Genomic DNA, 10,974 nt, shown 5'->3' with positions numbered 1-10,974 from the left:
CGGAACACGGAGACCGAAAGGTCGAGCGTGAATCATATAGTAGATATGATCAACATAGTGATGTTCACCATTGAAAACTACTCCATCTCACGTGATGATCGGTTATGGTGTAGTTGATATGGATCACGTACTCACTTAGAGGATTAGAGGGATGTCTATCTAAGTGGGAGTTCTTAAGTAATATGATTAATTGAACTTTAATTTATCATGAACTTAGTCCTATTAGTATTTTGCAAATTATGTTATAGATCAATAGCTCGCGTTATTGCTTTCATATGTTTATTTTGATATGTTCCTAGAGAAAACTGTGTTGAAAAATGTTAGTAGCAATGATGCAAATTGGATCCGTGATCTGAGGTTTATCCTCATTGCTGCACAGAAGAATTATGTCCTTGATGCACCACTAGGTGACAGACCTATTGCAGGAGCAGATGCAGACGTTATGAACGTTTAGCTAGCACAATATGATGACTACTTGATAGTTTAGTGCACCATGCTTAACGGCTTAGAATCGGGACTTCAAAGACGTTTTGAACGTCATGGACCATATGAGATGTTCCAGGAATTGAAGTTAATATTTCAAGCAAATACCCGAGTTGAGAGATATGAAGTATCCAACAAGTTCTATAGCTAAAAGATGGAGGAGAATCGCTCAACTAGTGAGCATGTGCTCAGATTGTCTGGGTACTTCAATCGCTTGAATCAAGTGGGAGTTAATCTTCCAGATAAGATAGTGATTGACAGAATTCTCTAGTCACCATTACTAAGTTACTAGAACTTCGTGATGAACTATAGTATGGAAGGGATGACGAAAACGATTCCTGAGCTCTTCGTGATATTGAAATCGACGAAGGTAGAAATCAAGAAAGAGCATCAAGTGTTGATGATTGACAAGACCACTAGTTTCAAGAAAAGGGCAAAGGGAAAGAAAGGGAACTTCAAGTGGAAAGACAAGCAAGTTGTCACTCCTGCGAAGAAGCCCAAAGCTGGACCATAGCCTGAAACTGAGTGCTTACACTGCAAAGGAAATGGTCACTGGAAGCAAAAATGCCCTGAACATTTGGTGGATAAGAAGGATGGCAAAGTGAACAAAGGTATATTTGATTTACAGGTTCTTGATATGTGCCTTACTAGTGTTTATAGTAGCCCCTGAGTATTTGATACTTGTTCGGTTGCTAAGATTAGTAACTCGAAATAGGAGTTACAGAATAAACAGAGACTAGTTGAAGGGGAAGTGACGATGAGTGTTGGAAGTAGTTCCAAGATTGATATGATCATCATCGCACACTCCCTAAACTTTCGGGATAAGTGTTAAACCTAAATAAATGTTATTTAGCGTTTGCGTTGAGCATGAATATGACTTGATCATGTTTATTGCAATACGACTATTCATTTAAAGTCAGAGAATAATTGTTGTTCTATTTACATGAATAAAACCTTCAATGGTCATACACCCAATGAAAATAGTTTATTGGATCTCGATCATAGTGATACACATATTCATAATATTGATGCCAAAAGATGCAAAGTTGATAATGATAGTGCAACTTATTTGTGGCACTGCCATTTGGGTCATATCAGTGTAAAGCGCATGAAGAAACTCCATAAAGATGGATTTTCGGAATCACTTGGTTATGAATCATTTGATGCTTGCGAACCGTGCCTTTTGGGCAAGATGACTAAAACTCCGTTCTTTGAAACAATGGAACGAGCAACAAACTTGTTGGAAATAATACATACTGATGTATGCAGACCAATGAGTATTAAGGCTCATGGCGAGTATCGTTATTTTCTGACCTTCACAGATGATTTAAGAAAATATGGGTATATCTACTTGATGAAACATAAGTCTGAAATAGTTGAAAGGTTCAAAGAATTTCAGAGTGAAGTGGAAAATCATCGTAATAAGAAAATAAAGTTTCTGCGATCTGATCGTGGAGATGAATATTTGAGTTACGAGTTTGGTCTTCAATTAAAACAATGTGAAATAGTTTCACAGCTCACGCCACCTAGAACACAACAACATTATGGTGTGTCCGAACGTCGTAACCGCACTTTATTGGATATGGTGCGATCTATGATGTCACTTATTGATTTACCATTGTCGTTTTGGGGTTATGCATTAGAGACAGCTGCATTCACGTTAAAAGGGCACCATCTAAATCCGTTGAGACGACACCATATGAACTGTGGTTTAGCAAGAAACCCAAGTTGTCGTTTCTTAAAGTTTGGGGCTACGATGGTTATGTGAAAAAGTTTCATCCTGATACGCTCAAACCCAAATCGGAGAAGTGCGTCTTCATAGAATACCCAAAGGAAACTGTTGGGTACACCTTCTATCACAAATCCGAAGGCAAGATATTCGTTGCTAAAAATGGATCCTTTCTAGAGAAGGAGTTTCTCTCGAAAGAAGTGAGTGGGAGGAAAGTAGAACTTGATAAGGTAATTGTACCTTCTCCTGAATTGGAAAATAGTTCATCACTGAAATCATTTCCAGTGATTCCTACACCAATTAGTGAGGAAGCTAATGATGATGATCATGAAACTTCTGATCAAGTTGCTATAGAACCTCATAGGTCTTCCAGAGTATGATCCGCACTAGAGTGGTACGGTAATCCTGTTCTGAAAGTCATGTTACTAGACCATGATAAACCTACGAACTATGAGGAAGCAATGATGAGCCCAGATTCCGCAAAATGGCTGGAGGCCATGAAATCTGAGATAGGATCCATGTATGAGAACAAAGTGTGGACTTTGGTGGACTTGCCAAATGATTGGCAAGCCATAGAAGATAAATGGATCTTCAAGAGGAAGATGGACATTGATAGTAGTGTTACTATCTACAAAGCTCGACTTGTCGCAAAAAGGTTTTTGACAAGTTCAAGGTGTTGACTACAATGAGATTTTCTCAACTGTAGTGATGCTTAAGTATGTCCGAATCATGTTAGCAATTGCCACATTTTATGAAATCTGGCAAATGGATGTCAAAACTGCATTCCTTAATGGTTTTCTTAAAGAAGAGTTGTATATGATGCAACCAGAAGGTTTTGTCAATCCTAAAGGTGCTAACAAAAAGTGCATGCTCCAGCGATCCATCTATGGACTGGTGCAAGCATCTCGGAGTTGGAATATACGCTTTGATGAGTTGATCAAAGCATATAGTTTTGTACAGACTTACGGTGAAGCCTGTATTTACAAGAAAGTGAGTGGGAGCACTACAACATTTCTGATAAGTATATGTGAATGACATATTGTTGATCGGAAATAATGTAGAATTATTCTGCAAAGCATAAAGGAGTGTTTGAAAGGAGTTCTTTAAAAGAAAGACCTCAGTAAAGCTACTTACATATTGAGCATCTAGATCTATTGAGATAGATCAAGACGCTTGATAATTTTTTCAATAAGTACATACCTTGTCAAGATTTTGAAGTAGTTCAAAATGGAACAGTCAAAGAAAAAGTTCTTGCCTGTGTTGCAAAGGTGTGAAATTGAGTAAGACTCAAATCCCGACCACGGCAGAAAATAGAAAAGAGAATGAAAGTCATTCCCTACGCCTCAGTCATAGGTTCTATAAAATATGCCATGCTATGGACCAGACCTATTGTATACTCTTTTCTGGTTTGGCAAGGGAGTACAATAGTGATCTAGGAGTAGATCACTGGACATTGGTCAAAATTATCCTTAGTGGAATAAGGATATGTCTCTCAATTATGGAGGTGACAAAAAGGTTCGTCGTAAAAGGTTACGTCGACACAAGTTTTTTCACTGATCCAGATGACTCTAAGTCTTAATCTGGATACATATTGAAAGAGGGAGCAATTAGCTAGAGTAGCTCCGTGCAGAACATTGTAGACATAGAATATTTGCAAAATACATATGACTCTGAATATGACAGACCCATTGACTAAGCTTCTCTCACGAGCAAAACATGATCACACCTTAGTACGCTTTGGGTGTTTATTACATAGCGATGTGAACTAGATTATTGACTCTAGTAAACCCTTTGGGTGTTGGTCACATGACAATGTGAACTATGGGTGTTAATCATATACAGATATGAATATTGGTGTTAAATCACATGGCGATGTGAACTAGATTATTGACTCTAGTGCAAGTGGGAGACTGAAGGAAATATGCCCTAGAGGCAATAATAAAGTTATTATTTATTTCCTTATTTCATGATAAATGTTTATTATTCATGCTAGAATTGTATTAACCAGAAACATAATACATGTGTGAATACATAGAAAAACATAGTGTCACTAGTATGCCTCTACTTGACTAGCTTGTTTATCAAAGATGGTTATGTTTCCTAGCCATGGACAAAAGAGTTGTCATTTGATTAACAGGATCACATCATTAGGAGAATGATGTGATTGACTTGACCCATTCCGTTAGCTTAGCACTTGATCGTTTAGTATGTTGCTATTGCTTTCTTCATGACTTATACATGTTCCTATAACTATGAGATTATGCAACTCCCGTTTACCGGAGGAATACTTTGGGTGCTACCAAACGTCACAACGTAACTGGGTGATTATAAAGGAGTACTATAGGTGTCTCCAAAGGTACATGTTGGGTTGGCATATTTCGAGATTAGGTTTTGTCACTCCGATTGTTGGAGAGTTATCTCTGGGCCCTCTCGGTAATGCACATCACTATAAGCCTTGCAAGCAATGTAGCTAATGAGTTAGTTACGGAATGATGCATTACGTAATGAGTAAAGAGACTTGCCGGTAACGAGATTGAACTAGGTATTGGATACCGACGATCGAATCTCGGGCAAGTAACATACCGATAACAAAGGGAACAAAGTATGTTGTTATGCGGTTTGACCGATAAAGATCTTCGTAGAATATGTAGGAGCCAATATGGGCATCCAGGTTCCGCTATTGGTTATTGACCAAGAATAGTTCTAGGTCATGTCTACATAGTTCTCGAACCCGTAGGTCCGCACGCTTAACGTTATGATGACAGTTTTATTATGAGTTTACGAGTTTTGATGTACCGAAGGAGTTTGGAGTCCCGGATGAGATCGGGGACATGACGAGGAGTCTTTAAATGGTCGAGACGTAAAGATCGATATATTGGACGACTATATTCGGAGTTCGGAAAGGTTTCGAGTGATTCGGGTATTTTTCGGAGTACGGGGGAGTTACGGGAATACGGGGAAGAGTATTGGGCCTTAATGGGCCTTAGTGGGAAGGAGCCAGGAGGTGGCGCGCGCCCGTCCCAAGCCCAGTCCGAATTGGACAAAGGGTTTGGGGCACGGCCCCCCTCTCCCTTCCTTCTCCACTTCCCTCCTTTCCCCCCTTATAGTTGGACTAGGAAAGAAGGAGTCCTACTCCCGGTGGGAGTAGGACTCCCCTTGGCGCGCCCTCCTCCTAGGGCCGGCCTCCTCCCCCCTTGCTTCTTTATATACGGGGGCAGGGGGGCACCCCATGACACACAAGTTGATCTACGGATCGTTCCTTAGCCGTGTGCGGTGCCCCCCTTCACCATATTCCACCTCGGTCATATCATCGCGGAGTTTAGGCGAAGCCCTGCGCCGGTAGAGCATCATCATCGTCACCACGCCGTCATGCTGACGGAACTCATCCCCGACGCTTTACTGGATCGGAACTCGGGGAACGTCATCGAGCTGAACGTGTGCTGAACATGGAGGTGCCGTACGTTCGGTGCTTGGATCGGTCGGATCGTGAAGACGTATGACTACATCAACCGCGTTGTCATAACGCTTCCGCTTACGGTCTACGAGGGTACGTGGACAACACTCTCCCCTCTCGTTGCTATGTCATCACCATGATCTTGCGTGTGCGTAGGAAATTTTGTGAAATTACTATGTTCCCCAACAGCTAGCTCCAGGACAGCACCTCCTCCTCGTCGCCCGTCAAACCACCGCCCCGGCCCCAGCGCCATCGGCTACGGCCCAATGTCGTGCTCCCGCGCCCGAGCCCCGGCGAGGCGGCCTCCATCCTCCCAAGCGAGCACGCTGGCCGCCGCCAACCCCTCGCTACCGTTGTCGCCCTCGCCAAGCCCCCGCCGGAGCGCCACCGGCCGGCGTCCTCCTGCGCCTCCTCGACCCCGCCTCCTCGCGCCCGCGCGCCGCCGCCTCGGCCTCGCCTCGTCCGCGACAAGGCCCCGCCGGAGCTTCCCGAGCTCGCTCCCCTCCTCGCTGGAAGCCGCCGCCGCCGGGAATGGATTCGCCAATGCCAGCTGCAACGCGTCGACCCATTCCGGCAATGGATAAGGGGTGGAGCTAGCCGGTGGTCGCGGGGGGTCTTTTGCAAAAAACGAAACGTTTGCCACCACTTTAGGTAGGACGGCGGGTTAATTTCTCAGAAACAAAGGGACGTTCTTGAAAAAAGCCCAACGACGGACGACCAGAAGCCATCACTGGTTTATTATTATACTAGCAAAAGAGCCCATGCGTTGCAACGGGAGAAAAAAATAACACACACTCTTAACCCAATAACCATAATATGTTCATGCCCTTTATTTTAGTGAGGCATCATTTTTGTGTTGCCGCTTATCCTCCTTCTCACCCTTAGTGGCCTTAGTGTTCACACAAATCAAAGTGTGTTTGAATGTTGTTTTTCCCCTGCCAGTTTTTTCAGAGGTGCTCATGTGTGGTTATCGATGTTTTCTTTCGTCTCTTTATGATTTTAGTGGTTGTTTATTTACAATCCAGATCGTCGCGGTACGAAAGAAAAACGGACGTGCCTTATAGGTTAGAAGTTTGCTTTTAAAATAATATTTTAAAATATTTAATAGGTAAAAATAACATCATATTCAAATTCTACATATTTTTCTGTTCAAATTTCATATATAACATGTTAAAATCGGAGTTACGATTTAATAGATATGGATAATTAAGAAAAATATTTGTTTGACTTAAATATCTTCCGAAATAATATTTAAAAAATATTTAACAAACAAAATGACATCATATTCAGATTCTACACATTTTTCTAATCAATTTTCATATATAACATGTTAAAATCGGAGTTACGGTTTAAAAGATATGGATAACTTAGAAAAACATTCGTTTGACTTATATATGATCAGCGGGTGAATTATCTAATACGTCAGGGGGGTTTCCGTGAAAATGTAAAATAACGGTTCGGTTATGACTTAAGTGTGTACTGCGGGTTAATTCATAAAAAATGCAGGGGTTTTTCTGCAAAAGTGCATGACGGACGACCGAAACCCAATTTTCTTTATTACTAGGTAGACATTATATATACATATTACAAAAAACACTTTTCAAAAAACATTTGAAAAAATGTTGTACAAGTATTTACAAAATATTGAACAAGTATATGAAAATTGTTGAACAAAAATTTGAAAAATGTTGAAGGAATATTTGAAAAAATGTTCATCATGTATATAACAATGTTGAACAAGTACTTAAAAATATTGATCATGTATATAAAAATGTTAAACAAGTATGTGAAAAATGTTGAACAAGAATTTTGAAAAATGTGAACAATGTATTTGAAAAATATTGAACAGGGATTTTAGAAAATGTTGAACAAGTATTTGAGAAAATGTTAATCATGTATTTGAAAAATGTTGAACAAGTATTTGAAAAATATTGAACGAGTATTTAAAAAAATGTTGATCATGTATATAAAAATGTTGACCAAGTATTTGACATATGGTGAACAAGTATTTAAAAAATGTTGACCATGTGTATTGGAATGTGCAATGAAAAATAAAAAGAAACAAGGAAAAATCCAAAAAAAATGAAAACTGAAAAAGAAACAAAATAAACCAAAGGAGAAGAAAAAGGAAAAAATGTGAAGAAGGAAATGAAAAAACCCGAAGAATAGAAAACAAAAAGAATAAAAAAATAGGAGAAAAACAATAAGAAAACAAAAAAGAAAAGGAAAGGGGAAAAGCATGAAGGAACCGGTGATGCAGTAAAGAATAAAATAAAGAAAAATAAAAAGACAAGAAAAAGAATGAACCAATATGAAGAATGGCTTTTGTTTTCTTCTATTAGGTCGCATCCTATGAATTAGATGACAACTCAGAACTATTGCAGTGGTTAGCAGCATTGAGTAGCAACGAAGAGATCCATGTTCGATCCCTCGCGTACACAAACTTTTAGTATTTTTTCTTGAAAATATGTGCGGGTGGGGCAGCCCAATACTGCAACATGATACGTCTCCAACATATCTATAATTTTTGATTGTTCAATGATATTTTATTATCCATCTTGGATGTTTTATATGCATTTTGGTACTATTTTATATTATTTTTGGGAACTAATCTATTAACTTAGTGCCTAGTGTCAGTTGTTGTTTTTTTCCTTATTTTTGACTTTTACAAAAAGGAATATCAAACGGAGTCCAAACGGAATAAACTTTACGGAATAAACTTTTAGTATTTTTTCTTGAAAATATGTACGGGTGGGGCAGCCCAATACTGCAACGTGATACATCTTCAACATATCTATAATTTTTGATTGTTCAATGATATTATATTATCCATCTTGGATGTTTTATATGCATTTTGGTACTATTTTATATTATTTTTGGGGACTAATCTATTAACTTAGTGCCTAGTGTCAGTTGTTGTTTTTTTCCTTATTTTTGACTTTTACAAAAAGAATATCAAACGGAGTCCAAACGGAATAAACTTTACGTTCATTTTTCTTTGACCAGAAGAAACTTATGAGACTTGGAGAAGAGGCCAGAAGACCCACGAGGAGGCCATAAGTCGTAGGGGCGCGCCCCACGGGGTGCGCCCCTAGGGCTTGTGGGCCCCTCGGAGACCTCCTAACCCTAATTCCAACACTATATATTCTCAAATATTCCTCATATACCAGAGGCGTCCACAAAAATACTTTTCCGCCGTCGCTAGCCTCTGACCTCGTGAGATCTCATCTTGGGCCTTTTCTGATACTCTGTCGGAGGGGGATTCGATCATGGAGGGCCTCTACACCAACCTTGTTGCCCTACCGATGATGTGTGAGAAGTTTACCGCAGACCTACGTGTCCATAGCTAGTTGCTAGATGGCTTCTTCTCTCTCTTTGATCTTCAACACAATATTCTCCTCGATGTTCTTGGAGTTCTGTCCAATGTAATCTTCTTTTGCGGTGTGTTTGTTGAGATTCGATGAATTGTGGATTTATGACTATGAATATTATTTGAGTCTTCTCTGAACTCTTTTATGCATGATTAAGATATCTTTGTATTTCTCTTCGAAATACCGGTTTGGTTTGGCCAACTAGATTGATTTTTTCTTGCAATGGGAGAGGTGCTTAGTTTTGGTTCAATCATGCGGTGTCCTCACCCAGTGACAAAATGGGTAGCGAGACACGTATTGTATTGTTGCCATCAAGGATAAAAAGATGGGATTTATATCATATTGCTTGAGTTTATCCCTCTACATCATGTCATCTTGCTTAATGTGTTACTCTGTTTTTTTGAACTTAATACTCTAGATGCAGGCAGGAGTCGGTCGATGTGTGGAGTAATAGTAGTAGATGCAGAATCGTTTCGGCCTACTTGTCATGGACGTGATGCCTATATTCATGATCATTGCCCTAGATATGCACTTTTCTATCAATTGTTCAACAGTAATTTGTTCACCCACCATATGTTTTGTTTTAAGAGAGAAGCCTCTAGTGAAACTTATGGCCCCGGGGTCTATTTTCCATCATATATTTTCAGATTTATAAACAAAAAATACCTCGCTGAGTTTTATTTACTTTTTATTTGTTTTATATCTATCTCTATCAGATCTCACTTTTGCTCGTGACCGTTAAAGGATTGACAACCCCTTTTTCGCGTTGTGTGCAAGTGTTTGTTAGTTTGTGCAGGTGCATCTATTGAAGACTTGGTTGTTCCTCCTACTGGATTGATACATTGGTTCTTAGCTGAGGGAAATATTTATCTCTACTTTGCTGCATCACCCTTTCCTCTTCAAGGGATATAACAACACAAGCTCAAGAAGTAGCAGGAAGAATGTCTGGCACTGTTGTTGGGGAGGATACACATCAAGCCTACCAAGTACCTATCATAAACTCTTATCTCTTGCATTTACATTATTTGTCATTCGCCTCTCGTTTTCCTCTCCCCCACTTCTAAAACATTTAAAAAAACACAAAAATGTTTGCCCTTTTATTCGCCTTCTTTTCGATTGCCTTTTATTTGCTTGTGTGCTAGATTGCTTGCTTTGCCATCATGTCTGAATTTGGGGAGGTTATCGTTGAAAAGGCTAGTAGTAATCTTGGTGAAAATTTTGATGATTTTGCTAATGATGATCCTCATGAAGAAGAACCTACTATCATGCATACTAAAAAACTCTGTGCGGGTAGCGGTAATATTATTGGAAAAGGTTTTATTCAGGATTTCTTTACTTGTACAGGTACACTACCTATGCTAAGAGGGTATATCCTTAATAAAACTAATAGCTTTGCGGATGCAATATCTTCTCTCATAGTTGAACTTGAAATACAATTTGTTCACATGCATCCATGCATACAAAGTATTTTCCTAGAATTCTCTAATATTCATAATCCTTCTGTTTAAGCGTGTCCACAATATTTCTAGCTCATGAATCTAGGTATATCATTAAAGAAGCTAGCGAAATATTCGCTCATTACAATATCAATAGTGGTTGCCCTCCCATAGAGGAGATCCTCTTTAGTCAAGAGGAGATAATGAGATTACAATCTCCCGATTATGCTGCTTATAATGAAAACTTAAGGAAAAGGGTTCCTACCGATGTTTTGATTGATAAGATTTCTGAACTTAATGATAATTTTGCTATACAAAATAATGAATCAGGGTTTGTGCTAAGAGATAAACTTAGGGAGTTCAACTAAAGGAATGCCTATAATGAGGAGATAATTATAAAGTAAAAAGGGCCCACGGAGGAACCTATTCCTCCCAAAATTGATCTTACAGATCCATATCCTATTAAATTTAGCCCTTTTGATTATTTTTGTTTACCACAAA

This window comes from Triticum aestivum, chromosome 3B (genome assembly GCF_018294505.1).
Source record: "Triticum aestivum cultivar Chinese Spring chromosome 3B, IWGSC CS RefSeq v2.1, whole genome shotgun sequence".
NCBI classification, from domain to species: Eukaryota; Viridiplantae; Streptophyta; class Magnoliopsida; order Poales; family Poaceae; genus Triticum; species Triticum aestivum.
Note: the sequence above shows the minus strand (reverse complement) of the source record.